Here is a 20,130-nt window from a genome sequence, read left to right on the forward strand (position 1 = left end):
AATAAACCCAGAACCTTCACTACAGAAAGTTTATCTTTGAATCTTCTCTTCTTCCTCTCTTGACTTGGGGCTTGCAGCAAAAGTCGTTTGTTTCTTAAGCATCTTAAGACAAACAGTAATTGCACAGTGACTAGAGTTTATTTCTCTTCATCAGGGGTTTTTACATGAGGTTCTTGAATTTCTATGTATTTATTTCAATATAATTGGTTTCCTACATAATTTCATTTCATGCATTTAAATATATTCTTCTCAAAAGGGCATCTACAACCTTCACCAGGATGCTAAGGTCATATTACAATAAAAGGTTAAGAACCCCTGGAATTTAAATGAAGAATCTTTCTTCTCTGAATACCCAGAAGCAGCAAAATTCTCTAGGAGTTCCTGATACGACTACATTGTTAGTAGGAAATGGTAACAATAATGTTTGTCCTTTATTCTTGGAGAAAACCACAACATCAGGGAGGTGATGCCATGTCAAGCACATGAATTGGATTTGGGTAAGAGGGTGCTGTGCTAAGTCACCAGCCTCACTTTCTCCTCCACAGTCATCTGGGTCCAATGGCCAGAAATGAGTCAGGATGACTGGAGATGACCAGGGATGTGAGGCAATCAAGGTTAAGTGATTGCCCAAGGTCACACAGTTAGTGTCAAGTTTCAGAGGCTGGATTTGAACTTTTGCCCTCCTGATTTCAGGGCTTGTTCTCTATTCACTGTATCGCTTAATTAAATTTCAGGCAAAAGGCTTATCAGATTTTCCCTTTGAGGTTTCTCATAATAGTCTGATATCAGATACTTACTATCTGTATGATTCTGGGCAAATCACTTCACTTGTTTGCCTCAGTTTCCTCAGTTGTAAAATGAATTGAAATGGATATGGCAAACCAATTTAAGTTGCCAAGCAACACCTTGAATGGGGTCATGAAGAGTCAGACAAAACTGAAATGACTGAACAACAATATCATAATAGTTTGGAAAATAAATCCTAACTCTTTTTTTCACTGCGAACAAGAGAAATTCTTGAAAGAGTGTTTTACCTGTATTTTAGATGCAGTAAAACATATTTTCCAAAACTGTTTTTGAGCAAACTCTAATGTATCTTGATCAACAATACTTTTGGCAGAGAAATTTTCATTGTCTGCATCACTAAGTTCAACAAACTGAGTAAATAATGAGTCCAACTCTTTAAGCCACATGTGACAATCAAATAATAAATTTTAAGTTGGAAAAAACTTTATTCTTTAGTCCAATCCTTTCATCTTGAAGTTAAAAAACTGAGGTCCCAGGAAGTTGAGTGATCTGTCCAAGATATCTTGGGTAGACTCACAAGGATGCTGATTCAGTTTAACAAAAGGAAATATACAGAGTTGTTCAGTCTCTGTCTCAAGTCTCTGGGCTTACCCAGACCAGGTATGATCCTGATGGATTAACCTCAAATGGGTCACATTATCCTTTTGGATCATGCCCTCATCTCAGAGTAAAACTCCTTCATAAACACTAAGCAACAGAACCAGAGATTTAAAAAAATAGAAAGTTCTAAATAAAGGCTTGGGTATAGTTTGTTTCTGTTTCCCCATATTGTGTAACAGGGCTCCCATACTTGTATGGGCATTCAGTGTACAATATGTGTAATAGGGCAGCTTTCATTTCGCAGAATCACAGAATCTGGGAGTCCAAGAGGACTATAGAACCCACCTAGTTCAACCCAAGCAAGTCTTTCCTCCTCAACTATCAGTCACTGATTATTTTGGAGTCATATACAATCATTAGGGAACCATCAGTAAGACAACTAAAGAATACCAGTTTCCTAATGAAGATAGTTCTTTGAACAAGGAAGGTATCCCATGAAATAGTGACTTCATTTTCCCTGGGGATAATTGTGCAGAGTCTGGATATTGAGGGTGTCCTAGGCAAGGATCTATGCTTCAATGAAAGGCTCTTCTAACTAACTTCTGAATTTCCTTCCAACTCTGAAACTATATAGTTAGTTTTTATTATTTTACAGTCATACAGGACCCATTATCCAGAATGTTAATCTATATATCCATCTTTCTTTTTTTTTACAGAGTGATTAAAATGGTTTTTATTAAGATATCTTAACAAAATGACACACCTCTCTTATGGTGGGAGAGAGGGGCAGGAACACCCCAAAAGACAAGCTCTTTTATGCAGTTTGAAAGGCTTTGTTCCTGCCCCTTCATGACAACCATAGGCTGGGGTCACAAATCTAATTGAAACATTGGTTCCTATACATTTTCCCACCCTGCTCATTAGTATAATGAGCAAGAACAGACAGATCTCCTTGAGCAAGGTTAAGACTCTAGGTTACTCTTGACCAGTTAAGAACTAGTTTCTTCTAATCTTGGGTTTGTTATTTTTGGAAAGGGATTAGGAGAACTCTCCCAATTTTGTGATTTGGCTGGGGCCATTCTCCCTTCCTCAAATTAACTCACAATCCTTGTTCTTGAGAGGACTACTGAGTTTTCTATCAATAGTTTTACCTCTTCATTATTAGAGCTCTATACCCATCCTAATTTACTGGTAGAATTTTGTATTGATCTGAGAGATGTAGCAGAGGACCCACTGGCACAATGGTTTTCTGTCATCTACTACCTGTCTCTTCCATCTCTCTATTATGACCTACATATAAATTTTTTCTCTTTCTCTTAAAAAATCTGATCTTTTATTTAATCTTTTTTAAAATTCATTTATCTCTTTTGAGCCTTACAAACATCTTGTGGGGTAAGAACTCAGGTATTATTATTATTATTCCTGTTTTAAGAGTGAAGAATTGAGACTTTAGTTTCTCAAGTTATTTGCCATGATCACACATCTAGGAAGTGTCAGAGATAATATTTGAATCTGTTTTTCTTTTGAGGAAAGCACATTGCTGTTAGGGACTGTTGTGTGTGGGAGTACTGTGAACTATCATTACCTGGTGTCCTTGAGCACCAGAGCCTTATTCTACTAATGCCAAGGGAGTGGGAGTCGATTAGGGACTGAAAAGGTATTTAAGCACTGGTATTTGATTCAATAAATGGAGACCTTGGTGTGTCAGGAGAAACTCTTCTCTTCCTTTTCCCTTCCTTCTCTCCCACTCCTTCAACACTTGCCTGGGGAAAATTGAGGGAGTCCAGAAAAGGGACTCAACAAGTGCTTTCCAAAAAAAAAAAGTGAATGCTTAATAAGTATCTACTGAATTGAATTAAATTAAAGCTTAAAATGATATCTTTTCTAGACAAGGCTTATTCTTACATTCAGAGACTAAATTTTAGAATAAGAAGGGACCTTAGACTTGATTCAGATCTGGGGTTCTTAATCATTTTTTGCATATGTCTTGGATCCCTTTGTCAGTCTGCTGAAGTCTTTGGATTCCTCAGAATATGCATTTTTTAAATTCATAATTTAAGGCCATCAATAAGAAGAAAACCTTGAAACTCGACAAAGTGTTTCTAGCAGCACTTTATGGGATAGCAAAGAATTAAAAACAAAATTGATACCCATCCACTGGGAAATGGCTAAACAAATTGTGATTCATGAATGTAATAGAATATTAATATACTATAAGAAATTAAGAATGTGATGAATACAGAGTCATAGAAGGATCCATATAAATTGCTGCAGAATGAAGTAAGTAGAGTCAAGAAAACAAGTTTTATAACTACCACAATGTATATGGAAAGAACAGAGATAGTCACTTCTATCTAAACACCCTTGAAGAGATGGAAGGTTCACAAGAATTAGACAATGCATTTCAGAATTTTTTATTGTAGTAATCAGTTATGCTGATTTTTTCTTTTCCTTTTTTGTCTTCAAAAAATACTATTTGAACCCAAACCCCCCCCCCAAAAAAAATAATATTTGTCAAATGAGATGGTTCTCTGGGAAGGGGGAGGGGAGAGGAGGAATACCAGGAAAACATAATGATGTAAAAAGCTGAAAGATATCAATAAACATTTTTTAAAACTTAAACACATTTTAAAGTTAAAATGGATGGAAATGCTAAATTTTTGTTAGAGGGTAATGAAAATAAAGATGCCATTCCTACTGCCCACCCCACCCCCAAAGTTCACACATTCTTCCAAATAGTCTGTGGAGGCAAAGGTCAAGAATCCCTTCTCTAGTTCAACTTCCTCATTTTGCAGATGAGGAAACTGAGATGCAGAAATATTAAAAGACTTCTCCAAAGTCACAAAGTAAATAAGTTGTTGAGGTTGAATTAGATTTAAGATTTCCTGCTGGTCACCTATGTTCTCCTTCCACAGTATCACTCATTTTAATCCAATTCACTTGCATATCAATGGTGGCATCTCTCTGATGTGGTCCTCTTTGAGATTGAAGGGCAAACAACAGTATCAGAATGTTGCTGAGTTACTGAACCTAAGCAGACAGAATGGCTTCCTGAAGGAGAACCCAAATCTTTTCCTCACACTTCCAACATGGTCTCTGGCCTCTTCCAAATGAGGAAAGCCTGAAGATTCCCCATGATTTAGCATAAAGAGGCAAGACTGATGGTGGGTAAAATTGTAAAATGAGCCACCTTGGAGTGCCCTGCACCACACTTTTTGCATCTTTGCATTCTATCCTAGTACAACTCCCTCTCCAGATTCCTCTTCTCAAAAAAGGCCTTGGCTCCTACCTATTATGAAAGAAAGCAGATCTGAAAAACACATTTGGAATAAAATTTTGAAGATGATATTTCCTCTCCCAGGAATATCTGAATTTTAAAAGATGACATGTGAAGCTGTATTTCCATCCTCTAGCATGACAGACACTTGACAGAATACAGCTCCAGCATTTGCATGAAGATGGGAAAGACCCTACCACAAGTCAAAACTGAGAAAATATCCCTTGCATATATTTTATTTTGGTTTTTTACATAATTGGTAAATGTATTGGTTTTAAAAAATCAGCAGTAATGTCTTTTTGATTAGTTATTTCATTCCATTCTTGACCAAAGCTGCTCTTTAAGTAGGTTATTGCAAAAAGTTGTCACATTAAAGTGGGGGTTTTATGTAAATTGTCTGCTAGAAAATTTTTTTTTAAATAGAGGAAAAAAGGGCAGCTAGGTGGCACAGTGGATAGAGCACTGGCCCTGGAGTCAGGAGTATCTGAGCTCAAATCCAACCTCAGACACTTAATAATTACCTAGCTGTGTGGCCTTGGGCAAGCCATTTAACCCCATTGTCTTGCAAAAACTAAAACAAAACAGGGAAAAAAAAAGATAAAAAGAAAAGGAGAAAGCTAGTCCCAAGTAATGTAATTTCTTTTTTTTTAGGTTTTTTGCAAGGCAAATGGGGTTAAGTGGCTTGCCCAAGGCCACACAGCTAGGTAATTATTAAGTGTCTGAGGCTGGATTTGAACTCAGGTACTCCTGACTCCAGGGCCAATGCTCTATCCACTGAGGCGCCTAACCACCCAGCTGCCCCCCAAGTAATGTAATTTCAAAGCCAAGTTATATCTGAATGGTGCTTAGCACAGAAGCTGGTACATAGTAGGTGCTTAATAAATGTTGATTTATTGGCAAGATCTTTTCAAAACCCCCTTAAAAATAATGCAGGAATAATGACTGACACAGAACTTGTGAGGAAACCCACCTCCTGATAGACCCAGAGAGCAGATTGAATGTTTTTTTTTTGACCCTATGGGGGAATGGGAGGAGCAGGGATTCGTTGGTCAATGCAGAAATTTGTTTTGCTTGACTATATATGTTTTTAACAGGAGGTTTATTTTTCTTGTTTTCTCAATGCGATGGAATTGGGAAAGGAGGAAGAGAAGGCAGACAAAAAAATAAAATAAAATGAATTTCTTCTTAAAAGACAATGTCAGAAACCTACCTGCCCACTAATAAGGCAGGCCCTATTTGGAATCCTTGGTTGTCTCTAAATCAGAAAAAGATTTTGATTTAAAGCCCCTGATTTGTATGCAAAGAAAGAGGTCAAAGCATTAGGAATTGAAAATCATCTCCAAGCACTGAGAGAATACCATTCTATCTCTTTAAATTTTGCCTCAGTAAACCCAAGGGCCTTGACCTAGCAATTTATCTCCTGCAACTCAGCACATCCCCTCTGAATGTGGTGAAATGAGTGTGAAACAATGTGAGGAGGATGGGACATATTGCTGCCACAGAATGAAAAAAGGTTCCTATAAATGTATGTGTGTGTTCATATCCCAGCTGTTGGGGCAAAACCAGGAAACCTCATTGGGGAGACTGAGACAAGGCTAGACCAGGAACACGGAGAATTCAAAATGGAATAACTAAATGGATGATAGGGTATGGTTTGGGGAAAAAGAAAAAGTTGGAAATTTTATTAATTAAAAAAACATATCCCAGAAAAAATATAAAATATTTTCTTTAGGTCATACTTACGACATTTGTAAATAACAACTTTGATGTAAAACAAAACAAAGCCTAAGCAATCTATTAGCAAGAGCTTCAATTTCTTTGGATATAACTTCATTAAGCTCTTACTATAGACCAATTTATGCAATAACAACAACATGATAATTACAAACAACTTGGAAAGAGTTAACAATTCTGGCTAATTAAATGACCAGCTACAATTCCAGAGGCCTGATGAAGAAGAAGTTACTTCCTGATGGAGAAGTGATGAGTAGACTCAGGGGAAGATTTTGACCTAAATTTTAGAACAAGACTTTGTTCTAATGCAGAAATTGGTTTTTCTTGAATATACATATTTGTTCTTTTTTTTCTTTTTCAATAGAGAGAGAGAGGAAAGGGAAAGAAAATGTTGAAAAATAATAAATTTAAGGGGGAAAACTATAATGAGGAAGTTGAAACTTATTAGGAAAAGTTGAAATGTAAGATTATTAAAGAAATATTAAGAAAATAAATCTTTTTTAATATCATGAAAAATGCTTTAAACAACTTTTTGTTTTTGTTTTTGAAAGGCAATGGATTAAATGACTTGCCTGAAGTCACACAGCAAGGTAATTATTAAGTGTCTGAGTCTGGATTTGAACTCCAGTCTTCCTGACTCCAGGGCTAGTGCTCTATCCACTGTACCATTTACCTCTAAACAACCATTACTTAGAGAAATGCAAATTAAAATAATTCCAAGATACCCTGGCAGATTGGCAGGAAATGGAAAATGACAAAAATGTTGAAGGGGATGTGAAAAAACTGGGATACTTGATGCACTGCTGGTGAAGTTGTAAATTGATCCAACTATTCTGGAAAGGAATTTTGAACTATGCTCAAAGGACTTTAAAATATATTTATATCCTTTGAACCAGCAATACCATTGCTAGGTCTGTATCCCAAAGAGACTTTAAAAAAAAAAAGGAAAAGGAACTCTATCTATAAGACACCAAACAAACAAGCAAACATTTCTTGAAGCTCTTCTTATGATGGCAAAGAACTGAAAATTGAAGGGAAGTCCATGAATTGAGAAATGATTGCACAAGATGTGATATCTGATTATGATGGAATATTATTGCGCTGTAAGAAATAATGAGCAGGATGGTTTCAAAAAAACCTGGAAAAACTTATACGAACTGATGCAAAGAAAAGTGGGAAGAAGCAGAACATTGTACATAGATCAACTGTGGATGACTTATTCTCAACAAAACAGTGATCCAAGACAATTCTGAAGGACAGAACAGTGAAAAATGCTATCCACTTTCAGTCAAAGAACGATGGAGTCTGAATGAACATGCAAGCAAATATTTTTAAAACTTTATTTTTCTTTATTTTTGTTTTTGGTCTGTATTCTTTTTTGCAACATGGATAATATGGAAATTGCATAACTGCACATGCATAATCTACATCAACTTGCTCACTTTCTCTATGGGAGAAGAGGAGAGAGAGTGTGTTAAAAATTGTTCTTACATATAATTAGAAAAAAATTTTTTTTGATTCTCTGCCCTCTCAGCCTACCTTTGTATCCAAGATTTCGCTGATGCTAGCTCAAATCAGTTTAAGAGCTGATTATTAAATTTTCAGTGTGAGTCTGTTTATACCTTTGAAACTAGCAAATGTTACAAGTCACAGCTTGATTTATTGTTTTGTTCATTCTCTAGAAAGTGAGACTGGTGAGTCATGGTCCTCTTCAAGAAGGAAGGGCAAATAACAACAACAACCCTTTATAAACCACTCATAATAAATTCAAGTCATCCATAAGACAACCCTTCAAATATAGATATCATGTTGTCCCTAAGGCTTTTCTTAAGGTTCACTGTCTCAAGTTCCTTCAACTAGCCCCCATTTAACATAGTCCCCAGTTCCTCATCACCCACACACAGCTTTCTTTGAACTACTTCTAGCTTGTTAATGTCCTTCCTAAAACATAGGACCTAAACTGAACACAATACTACATAATTGGATCTGATCAAGGCAGAGGACAAGAAGGTTCTTATCTCCCTTGTGCTGAATGCTATGTCTCTCTGCAGTTAGTCTAAGATTACATTAGTTTGAACTCTGCATCACATTCTTGACCTACATTGAGCTTGTGACCTACTAAAGAAGGGATTCTTTTTCTTCCCCCCCTCCACATTTATTCATTCTATTTTTAATTTATGGAATAAAGGCATTTCCATACTATAATATAATGAAAAAGATGATTGCATATGAAACTGCAAATCTATCATGTACAATTTGCTGTTCCTTTTAAGTATATGATAAATTTATTATGTAAATTTCTTTTTTTTTCTTTCCTTTTTCTCTCCCCCTTTCCAGGTGGTACCTTTCCTAAACTTTTTTTGTGTGTGGAACTCTGTCATTCTTGTGAAATTCTTTGAAGAATAAATTTTTAAATGGATAAAATATAGAGATTACAAAGGAAACAAATTATATAAAAATTCATTTATCAAAATATTGTTTAAAAAAAAACAGGTTCATGAATCACTGGCTATAAAGACCTGTCCTAAAAGATTGCAATTCTGTAACCACACTTCCATCACCTTAGGGAGGCTAGTTTTTGAAATCAAGTGTAAGACATAACATTCATCCCTCTTAAATTGTATCTTCATCCAATCATTCCAAACCTGATGTCTATCTTCTCCTGGCTTAGAGGTGAATCTAAGTTCTCTAGAGTGAGGTAAGTGCATCACAAGCTCTAGCAGGTTCTGACATACTGGAAAAAATGTTTCAAGTATAGTGCTGCCAGCAGACCGTCTATTGTCTGGGGACTAGCCAAGTTAAATGCTCTGAGTCTCATAATAAGTAAGCTAGCCATGAGGTGATGTAGTCTTTGGTCATGGCAACCTACAAAACAAAGAAAGTATAAAAATTTCCTCAGTCTTGTATAAACCCCCCTCCAATTTCTGTAATAATAACGGTAGTAGAGTAATGAAAACAGAGAGCTAGATGTTACAGGAGATAAAACATTAGCCATGGAGTCAGGGAGACCTGAATTCAAATATGACTTTAGACGCTTACTGCTAAGGACAAGTCTCTTAACCTCTGTCTGCCTCAGTTTCTCAACTATAAAATAGGGATAATAACAGCACCTATGTCCCAGGGCTGTTATGAGAATCAAAGTAGACGATCTTTGTCAAGCATCTGGGACATAGTAGGTACTTAATAAATGCTTGTTTCTTTCCTGGTAAATATTTAACAACTGACTCTGTGGGGAAATTTATGCATGACATGCTTTTTAGTTTCATCTGAATTATTAACATTTTCCCATCACTTTCTTAAGTTTAGAGAATCAACAAAACAATAAATCAAGCCCTAATGTGTATCATTTGCTAGTTTCCAAGGTATAATTAGATTCACACTTAAAATTTAGCAATCACTTCTTAAAGCTGGTTTCAGTTGTCAACATTGGATAGAAAGGGAGGTTTGAGAGGATGGAAAATTGCAAAGTTTTTAAATAGTCTTCAAATGATAATTTAACTGTCAATATCTTAGATGTGGGGCAGCTAGATGAGGAAGTGGCTAGAGTGCCAAGTCTGTAGTCAGAGAGATCTGAGTTCAAATTCAGCTTCCAACACTTAGTTGTATGACCCTGGATAAGTCACTTAACCCAGTATGCTTCAATTTCCTCATCTGTAAAACGAGTGGAGAATGAAATGGCAACCCATTCCAGTATCTTTACCAAGAAAACTTCAAAAAAGGGTCACAAAGAATCAGATCTGACTAAAAATGATTAAATAACAACAATTCTAAATATGAGACTGTTGAACCAAAAACTGAATAATGACAATGTGTACAAACTCACTCTGAATGAGGCTAGATGATATAAAGAAAGCTCAAACAAAGACAGGTTCCCAGGCTCTCCTTAATGAAGAAAACCTGAAATTGGAGTTTCTTTTATTGTACAGCCAATGACAATGAGAAATACCAGTGAATGAACCACTTATATATTTCAGTTTGTAACAAAACGAAATGGTGGCTGTGAAGATAACTGCAGCTTAGATGTACTATGCCCTGCAGAGGATGAAGAAGTAGAAGAATTTATGGAGAATATGATAAAATCTTCCAAACTAAGGCAACTAGCTCTACATATACTAAATCCTCAACGACTTTAATGCAAAGGTAGGCATGGGGAGGACCAAACACAACTTCAAAAATATAGTTCAGTTGATTTCAAATCCAGTCTCAGACACTTAATACTTGCCTAGCTGTGTGACCTTGTGCAATTCACTTAACCCCATTGCCCCTTAAAAAAGGGGGGGCAGTTAGGTGGCACAGTGGATGGAGTACCGGCCCTGGAGTCAGGAGTACCTGAGTTCAAATCTGGCCTCAAATACTTGATAATTACCTGTGTAATTTATCTGTGTGACCTTGGCCAAACCACTTAACCCTACCGCCTTGCAAAAAACCCCTGTGTGTGTGTGTGTGTGTGTGTGTGTGTGTGAAAATATATGTATATATATATGAATATATATGTATGTATATTTAAGTATTAAAAAGCAAAAGAATCTAAGAGACTATAGACAACACGGGAGTCTCAAATCTATATGTCAAAAAAGACCTTTCTTCAACAAAGTGTGATCAGGGTAGTTTGGTGGTATAGTGGATAGAACACCTGATCTAGATCAGGAGGACCCAAGTTCAAATTTGATTTCAGACACAATACTTAGTAATGCTATTTGCCTTGCCAAAAAAAGAAAATGAAAACGAGAGAGTGATCATATCAGGGAAAGGGTAAACATAGAGCACCTCAAAAACTTAGAACTTAGTAACTTAGTTCTCCCCTCCCAGGTTGATTCTTTTGGTTCAGATTAAAGAAGTCATTCTTTACCTTATTCTTTCTTACTCAGCCATAATCACTGAATGGGCACAGCCTGAGTGAAATTTAGACAAGGTCTCCCACTGCATCCAGGGCCAACCCCAGTCATTCTGATACATATCTAGTCCCTGAATTCATATGGGTCTGAAGGAGAAAGTGAGGCTGGTGACTTTGCACAATCTTTTCTTACTTAAATCTAATTCACATTTATGTCACTGCTTCATTTCCCTGATGTCATGGTTCTCTTCTAGAAGGAAGGATAAACAACACCTGACACTTTCCTAATGGAAGTCACCAGATGTCCTAGCTTAGTACAAAAAGAGCCCTAGGTATTGACTTAGAAAATTATATATTAACATTATCTATGTTCTATTACATTTTTCCTTCTTTTTGTTAACTGTTTCCCAATTACAAATTAATTTGTCCTTCCTTAAAGTTGCTAATTTGACATCTGCTCTGGATTCTTCAGGCTTGGAACACTTTTGTTTACATTGTAAAGAATATTAAAAAAGGCTTTATTCCAAGCCTATAGTGTCTAAACATTCTCCCCTTCTTTGGGCTACATAACCCCAGATCTGTGACTCAGAGAATTGCCTTGGAAGGACCCCAATAAGGAGAAAAGGAAGACTGATCTCTGTTTTTTCATGTCTGTGGTCCCCTCCAAGGTTCTGTTGTTTATCTTGCATCGTTGCTTTTTACTTCTCCTCCTGGCAGAGCTCTTCTGATAGCTTGTAGGCTGTGGATTTTTCCCCACTCAATCATTATCTTCAGCTGCTGACTGGGTGCTCACATTGCTGTTGTCTAGCTCTGATTCGCCCCACAGTCCAGTTCTCACCCAGCACACTGCCCCATTGGATACCTTCTTTCTAATGGAACCAGTGCTGGCAATTGGCCAATGGGGAAGAGACCCTCAGCACAGCATCGCTATAGCTATTTCATGCCACCAGTCCTTTTGAATTTTTTTTTAAATTAGAAGAGTCCCACACACCACACAAAGGGTCTCTTCAATTAACTGTGGGAATGCCCCCCTAACATCTATTTTGTATTCCAGTTTCGATTATTACTTTCTGGGCGGCGAGACTTTTGCATGCATTAGCATGTCCAATTCAATTTGGGGGTTTAGAGGGGCACATCTGATCTCTTTACATTTTCTGTCTTCATCTAAGATTTTGGAACCAGATAGTGGAAATCATCTCAGACTATTTCTACTAAGATTTCAAAAAGGGTATGTGTAGTATGTTCATATGCTACATATGTTTATGCAGATTTGTATTCTCCCTATATTTACATATTTAAGGTGGAATTAAAACCACCTCTACCCCATTCTGGCTTTGATAACTAGGTGAGAAGATGTTCTATCAATTGATCAAAGACTTCAAACAGACCATAAAACTAGAACTATATTTAACAAGAATCACTTTCAGAAAACTGAGGAAATTTGGCCATTCCCAAAGACTTTATAACTTTTCTGACTAGGTGAGAAAGGAGGAAATTCAAGAAAGGGGAGTTCTAGAATCTAGATAAATCCCCCAAGGAGAAATTGTCTGGAGTGGGGGTGACCTTGACTAGCTCTTCTTTCCCCATTCCAACCCCCTTTGAATGAAAAAAGATGTTACTGATAATCAATGATAACTGTATTTCCCATTTTCCCTTGGATCCTAAATGGCACCAGAGATTGACTGGAGGTGGTGTCTGCATCATAGAGAACCAAGACCAAATGATTGTCAACTGATAATCTTGGTGATGAAGGGGATAGAGGGGGAACATACCAATTGGGGCTAAAACCAATGGATTACAGAATTCCTCCTGACCCTTTGAGCTGCCTGTAGAGCCCTGAGAAGATGTAGCCAAGCTAACTAACTCTGAGAACCTGACTAATCAGTGAAAATCAGAGTTGTGATAAGGATGCCTCATCAATTTTATGGTTACTCTTGTTGATTATATGATCACTCTTGGTGACCCCATTCTGGGTTTTCTTAGCAAAGATACTGGTGTGATCTGCCACTACCTTCTCCAGATCATTTTACAGATGAAGAAACTGAGCTAAATAGGGTTAAGTGACTTCCCCAGAGTCACACAGTTAATGTGTCTGAGATCAGATTTGAACTCAGGAAGATGAGTCTTCCCGACACCAGCCCCAGGACTCTATCCACTATGCCATCTAGCTGCCGGAGATTATATGGACTACATGGTTAAAAAAATTTTTTTTACATGATTTCCCTCTCAATCCAGCATGCATTCAAGTTAAATCACAATGCTATTAAGTATCAGAATCTGTTTCTGATTTTTTTTTGTAGAATTTAAAGCTAGAAGGGACCTTAGAAGTCATCTTTTTCAATCTAATTTTACAGATGAGAAAACCAGGACCCAGAGATTTTAACCGACTGGCTTTAAGGTCAAACAGATAGTAATAGTAAGAAACTGACCTGGAATTTAGGCTCAGAAATTCTGATTCTGATTCAAAGGTTCTTAACACTGCACTATCCTGATTCTCATATCACATTCTACTATATATCTTACTTTTTTGTGTTCATATTATTTTTCTCTTATTAAATTATTAACTCCTTAAGAGCAGGAAAAATATTATTTTTCATTTATTAACCTAGGTGCCTAACATATCTTACACATAACAGGTACTTAATAAATACTCATTGAATTGAAATCAAAATCATTCTTTTTTAATTTTGACTGCAGAGACAATTAGAGATAAAAAGGAATTAAGATGAAGAATTCTGTCTTAGCTGCAGCTTGGAAGATCATTTTGCCTATGATGAGTACTGCCAGTTTCCTTTAATGGTGCTTTAAAAGGAAGATGAAGGTTTAGGGAGATTACAGCAAAAAAAGATTGGTATTCCCTGGAGAAATGCACAAAGACTTCTATCCATATATGTAGCAGTTTGAGATGCCTAGAAATATAATATAAATATAAAATATATAAAATATAAAATCTTACTGATTGATAAAGGAAATAATCTAATTTTAAAACAACAAAAAAAAGTTTCCTCCCTTCCCAGTGACTTGCTTACTGTTTGATGTTCATTTATTACAAGTTTATATTTATAAAACATCTGATTTCATACACATTGGCCATACAACTCAAATCTAAACATTCCAAAATGTCTCCATTCAAGGCTATTTTCCTCTCCTTTCTAGCTCTCTATATGCATGTTTGTAGTATAGAATGAAATATTATTTGCCTCCATCAGTATCCTTAAAAGTCCTTCTGTATTTCCCCTCCCCCACTTCTTTCTAAGCATTTAACAAATAATTCATGGCATGGGGAGGAGGGAATGGTTCCCTTTAAAATCTATGTTGCATAGCACTGCCCAGGGCTGATTTGTATTACAAAGAAGCAAAATCTTTTTGAGGAAATCTCAGCATTTCTGTGTCAGGATTTGGTAATTTAAGCACTAATGAACAGTAATGAAAAAAGATGTCTTACTAAAGACAAAGCTGAAAATATTTATGAGCAAAGTCTGTGTTGTTGACTTGGAATTTTCTTTTCCTCCTTAAACCTTTTGTTGTTACCTGAGCCAGCTGGGTCTCCACAGTGCTTCCAAGCTGTGGAAGAAGGGTTCTTGTCTCCCACAATGCCTGCCTTATTTGATTAAAGAGCACCATTGGTAGCTCAGAAGGGAATCTTTTCCATTTCTCTCTAGCCAGGAGGACAGTAGACTTGAGAGCGAAGGGGAGGGGTGGGGAGAGCTGACACTCAGGGCAGGGGGAATATAAATAGATTGAGCCACAAAGCATTGAAAAGCAGAAATCTCTATGTCAAAGGCAGAATCTTTTTTTCCTTCTCCCCTACCCTCGTCTCCCCCCTCCCCCCCAGCTCCAGTGAGTAAAAAGCTGCATAAGATTGAACAATCTCACCACCAATCCTTAGGGTATCTGACTAGCCTACAAAAATGTGTTGGATTCAGTGTCTTTCCGATGTTCTCAACTGGAGAGAATTGTGAAGAGGAAAATGGAAATATTGTTGGATTTGTAGTTTCTCTCTCTCTTTTTTTCTATGAAGCCTGATTCATTGGCTATGTGTCAGTTACCTAGGAAACGTATGTAGATAGAGGCTGAGACACTGTAGTCAGACTATTCATGAGAGTTGTGTACTGAGTTTTAAGTGGTAGATGTATGCTAGCAGTGGGGGGGGGGGGGCAGGGGGAACCCAAACTAGACAATGTGCAAATTTGAATATATTTGTATTAAGTCCATTTACTTATAAATAAGATGTGTTATTTTTCTATTTACCTAACACAATAGCACTTGGGCGACAGGAAGTAAACTTGAGAATCTAATTCTTGCCAATTTGTCAATAAATACAATCAATGAATAAAGTATTAAAAGCTACTTAGTATGGCATATCTTAACTTCATTAGTAATTAATTATGTGTGGATATGAATGTTGCATTTTCCTGCACTTTTTTTCAGAAAAATCTTCACAGGAACAAAATTTTAAAACTATAAATTCCCAGGTATTATAATCACTCATATTTTAAAATAATAAAGCACCCTTAATGGCACAGCCCTAGAAGGTAAATTAAGGTAGGAATTGTTATCCCTGTTTAGATGAGGAAATTAGGTTCTGATTTGATCAATGTCACAGAGCCAGCAAGTAGAAGTACCATTCCAAAGCCAGGTTTTCCTGATTCTGAGTATAGAAGATATCAGATCAAACCACATACAAGCATGTTAAAAAGACCTAGATCACAAATATTGAATGAACAAGTACATGCATGTGAACATGGGCAGATATACATATTATACATACACATGATATACCTACATATATAGTAGTCATCATAAAAACTATCTCCATTTTACCAAACCACTGGTACCACTAGTATATTGGAAAGAGCATTGAATTTCATGGCAGAAGAGCTGAATTCAAATCCTAGAATAGCCATCTGTGTCTTCCTGTCTTCTCTACAACATCCCACCAGCCTTATCCTCCCTAACCTTCCCTCTGTAATTCTGGTCCAAGACACTATTTCCTGGTCCCAGTTTCCTGGTATGTTGCCTCCTTTATTAGTTTGTGAACTTTTGAGGGCAGGAACTGACTTTGTTTTGTAGTTAGACCCCAAGAAAATAACACAGGGTTTGTCACATAGTATCTATTTGATAAATAGTTTACCAGGGTAACTAGGTGACAAAAATGGATAGAGTGCTGGGCCTGGAGTCAAGAAGACCTGAGTTCAAATCCAGCCTCAGACACTTACTAGCTGTGTGAAACTGGGCATTTCACTTGATCCTATTTGCCTCAGTGTTCTCATTTGTAAAATGAACTGGAGAAAAAAAATGGCAAACCATGCTAATATCTTTGCCAAGAAAATCCCTAAATAGGGTCAGGCTAAATGAACAACTCTTCATTTATAAGTTCTTAAGATGAAAGAGTTGGACTCAATCTCTGTTTCAGGTCAGAAATTCTGCCATCTTGGGTATTATTATCAATATTATCAGTGAACATGCTAATCAGAATAAAAATGGCATCTAAAAGAATCAGTTTTTAAATTTATATATTTCAAAATGATCTGCATGCTAGATAAACTGAGTTTCTTTTCTTGTCTCATTCCATCCCCCCCCCCAAGAATTTCAGGTTGATTCAACTGAAATTCATTTTATTATTTGAGTGTCCTAAACAATACTTTTTTCCTAAACTAGCTTAACACTAAAAGACTTGGGCTTCAGAGGAAAGAAGCATTGTGAGCATAGAACAGTCATGCTGGGGAAAAAAAGAAGAAAGAAAAGGTCAACAAGAGAGGAGCCAACAATTTCGAAATTTTCTTTAAAATGTGCTTCTATCAGCAGCCAACCTCACATTTCAATTCAACCGTGTAAAAATCACAAGAGACAAACCACAGAAGCAAGTGAGAAGAAATCTGGGTGGGGTTTCATTAACATGTGCCTAATGCTCAATTAACATTGTCCCTGAGAACACAATGCTAGAAATATCACAAAATAAATATATTTGCAAAAGTGCTGAAAATTATATTTATTTAACGGTCGTACTTTTAAAAATATTTCCCGTGCCTATTCTTTTTCCCTCTCATAAAACAAAAGTTAAACTAAATCCACCCAAATAATCCTGAACATGCATTACCATGGATGAAATTGGTGGTCCATTAGGCTCTGAAATCAGAGCCGAAAAACGAAACCATTAATTGAGGTGAAGCAGTGTCAGCCGGCTCATTTTACAAGGCGAGGGGCTGGGGAGTATTGCAGAAAGAACGCTGCGTCCTTGCTCTTCTCTCCGCTTTACTGAACAACTCGCTAGTACTGGGGACTGGCTTCTAGAAATCCATTGTTTCCTCCATTCCCCCAAGCTAGTCTTCGATTACCCTGCCCCCACCCTACATCTGGGCTAGCTGTCCTCTAACTTCCCGTTCAATCCTACGAGCTCCTATTATGCCCCTAGCAAGCTGCCACCTTTGCTCTAGGACTTGTGTTTCTGGGTTCACACCATTTTGAAAAGGTTGGGGGTTTTTGTGTCTGCTCCCCAGCCTTTTGCCAAATTCTGTCTCCCTGGAGATGCTGCTAAGGATGTACTCGGGTACCTGCAACAGGTTGGGCGCTAGACCAGAGCAGAGCAGAAAGTCAGGACGCAAGGGAATATTTTGGAGTTGTCTGGGTTAGGAGGGTGTGTGTTCTCTTCTCTTTCTCAACCTCCTCATTCACTCTGCACTTTGGGATTCAACTGAAACCCAACGCAATTAATTCTCTTCAACCCTTCTTTCTCTTGCCGGAAGAGAGATGAAGTTAGCCTAGGCCTACGGGAAAAGATCAGGCCTGAGAGTGTCTCACTTAACAGCTGTTGGCTTTGCTCTGCCGCTGCAGGAGTCGAGGTCATTCTGGCCCTCTGCCTGGAATATGAATGGGAAACTTGTTTCCTAGAAGAAAAAAATCCGCACCGGAGGCAGTGACTCACGGAATGGCTAGCCATGAGTTTTTCAGGTCGGCTACAAAAGTGCCCACACACACACACACACACACACACACACACACACGTTCTATGGGTAAAGACAGCCGAAGCAACAATAGCTCTTTAGATGAAACAAGGGAGGGAAGCATTTCAAGTGAGAGTAAGGTGTAGAGCACCAAGGACCTTTCCTCAACTGTCCTCTTCCCCCTCCCTCCACCCCACCCCACCCCACAACCTGTTCCACCCACCAGCACTTCAGACAGCAAGTCCAGTAAACCTCATATATGGTTTTTATTTCTAGTTCCCATTCAAAGGTTCTTGTCCTCTAAACCTGCTAAAAAGGCGTTCAGTTCCTTTTTCTCCTCTGCCTCTTTGTTTCAATCTCTTTCCCCCTTTCTGTCTCTATCTCTCTCTTACACACACACACACACACACACACACACACAAACACACACACACACACACACACACACACACACACACACGATAACAAAAGGCTCTGCAGCTGCTTCAAATACTTCAAATGCGCAGTGCACATCCCGAAAGGGAGAGTGTCTGCCTGCGCATGCCTATGGCTGTGATACTGGCCTTTGCCTGTGTGTGCAAATGCGTGATGCAGTGGATTTAACTCCGCGCCCAAGGCTGCAGGGGGATGAGTCTGCCTAGAATCAGCCCAGGCAAGGAAAAGAGCTGGCACCGCTGTCCAGTTTTCTCACCGCTTTTCAAATAATGTCAGCAAACCTGAGGCTTGAACTTGCTTTTAAAAACTCAATTATGGAAGATAAAGCCAAATCCTACCTCCTTTGTTCCACTGTCCCCTCCCCCTTGGGACCCCACCCTTTTTCCCTATCCTTTCCTTTCCAATTACCTGCACTCCCCATTCCATACACGACCTCTAGTCAAAAGAAGGGGAAAAACGGAACTTAATAAAACCCAGCGAAGTAGCAACTTAAAAGAATTGAAAACATTTTTCTTTTGTCACTTCGATTTCTATTTTGCAGGAATGAACTCATCGCTAATCCGAGATCGGTCTGTGCTTCCCTGTTTTATCAATAAGGATGTGTGTGTGTGTGTGACTTTCTAGAATGAACCACGCAAGTCTCCCTTTTATCTCAGCCAGGGATAGAGGGGAGATGGGGGTAAAAATGACCGTGCAAAGGTCTCTAGTCTGCTTACCCTGAAAGGGATAAACCTTTTGAATTAAGGAGGACGAGGGACCTTGAGGCTGAGCTCTTCCCCCTCTGTCCCAGCCAGCGGTACTGTGTGCCCCTTCTTAGAAGACAAAGAGATGAGGTTAATAATAGGGAGGCTGTAATCCGTTAGTCTGTTTCTGCTGCAGATGTTCGAGTCCCCCCCCCCCACTTCCACTCTGGGATCACTGGAGTACGTGAAGGGATGGGGAACGAACAGGTTCACTTTCCCCCCTGCTCCTCCCTATCTGCCTTCTGTCCAGAAACAGAGCCTAGTATGAGAGGAGGACTCGGGGAACTAGACAGAGAGGACTGGAAGAGCATGGCATCTGTCATAAATAGAAGAAGAAATGGATCTAACGGGCCTGGATTCGAATTTCAATTCTGTTACTTCCAATCTGTGTTACAAATCACTTCCCTCTCTGGACCTTATGAATAAAACGAGGGGGTTGGACTTCTTAGTTCTCAGCTCGAAATCTTTGTTCTTCTGAAGTTCGGCTGACTGCTCCGACCTCCTCCAAGATTGAGTGGGCGTGGGCCTGGGGTGTCGGGGCACTGAACTTGAGATGCTATGCCCAGGAGGGCTTCTTCACTAGTTTGTGACCTTGGGCAAATCACATCACTTCTCTGAGCCTCAATTTAACCAGAATATTTGCTCCACCGACCTCACGAGGCTTAATGAAAGCGCTAGGTAAATTGAGCTGTAATTTCCACGCTTTCTAGCTCCAGCGTTGTACTCCCAAGCAGCCTTTTCAACCCCTCCACCTGTTCCCATTCCCATTTGACACCAGTCTTTTCCCGAAATCCCCTCCTTGCCCCACCCTCCAGC

The sequence above is a fragment of the Macrotis lagotis genome, chromosome X (genome assembly GCF_037893015.1).
Source record: "Macrotis lagotis isolate mMagLag1 chromosome X, bilby.v1.9.chrom.fasta, whole genome shotgun sequence".
Taxonomy (NCBI): Eukaryota; Metazoa; Chordata; class Mammalia; order Peramelemorphia; family Peramelidae; genus Macrotis; species Macrotis lagotis.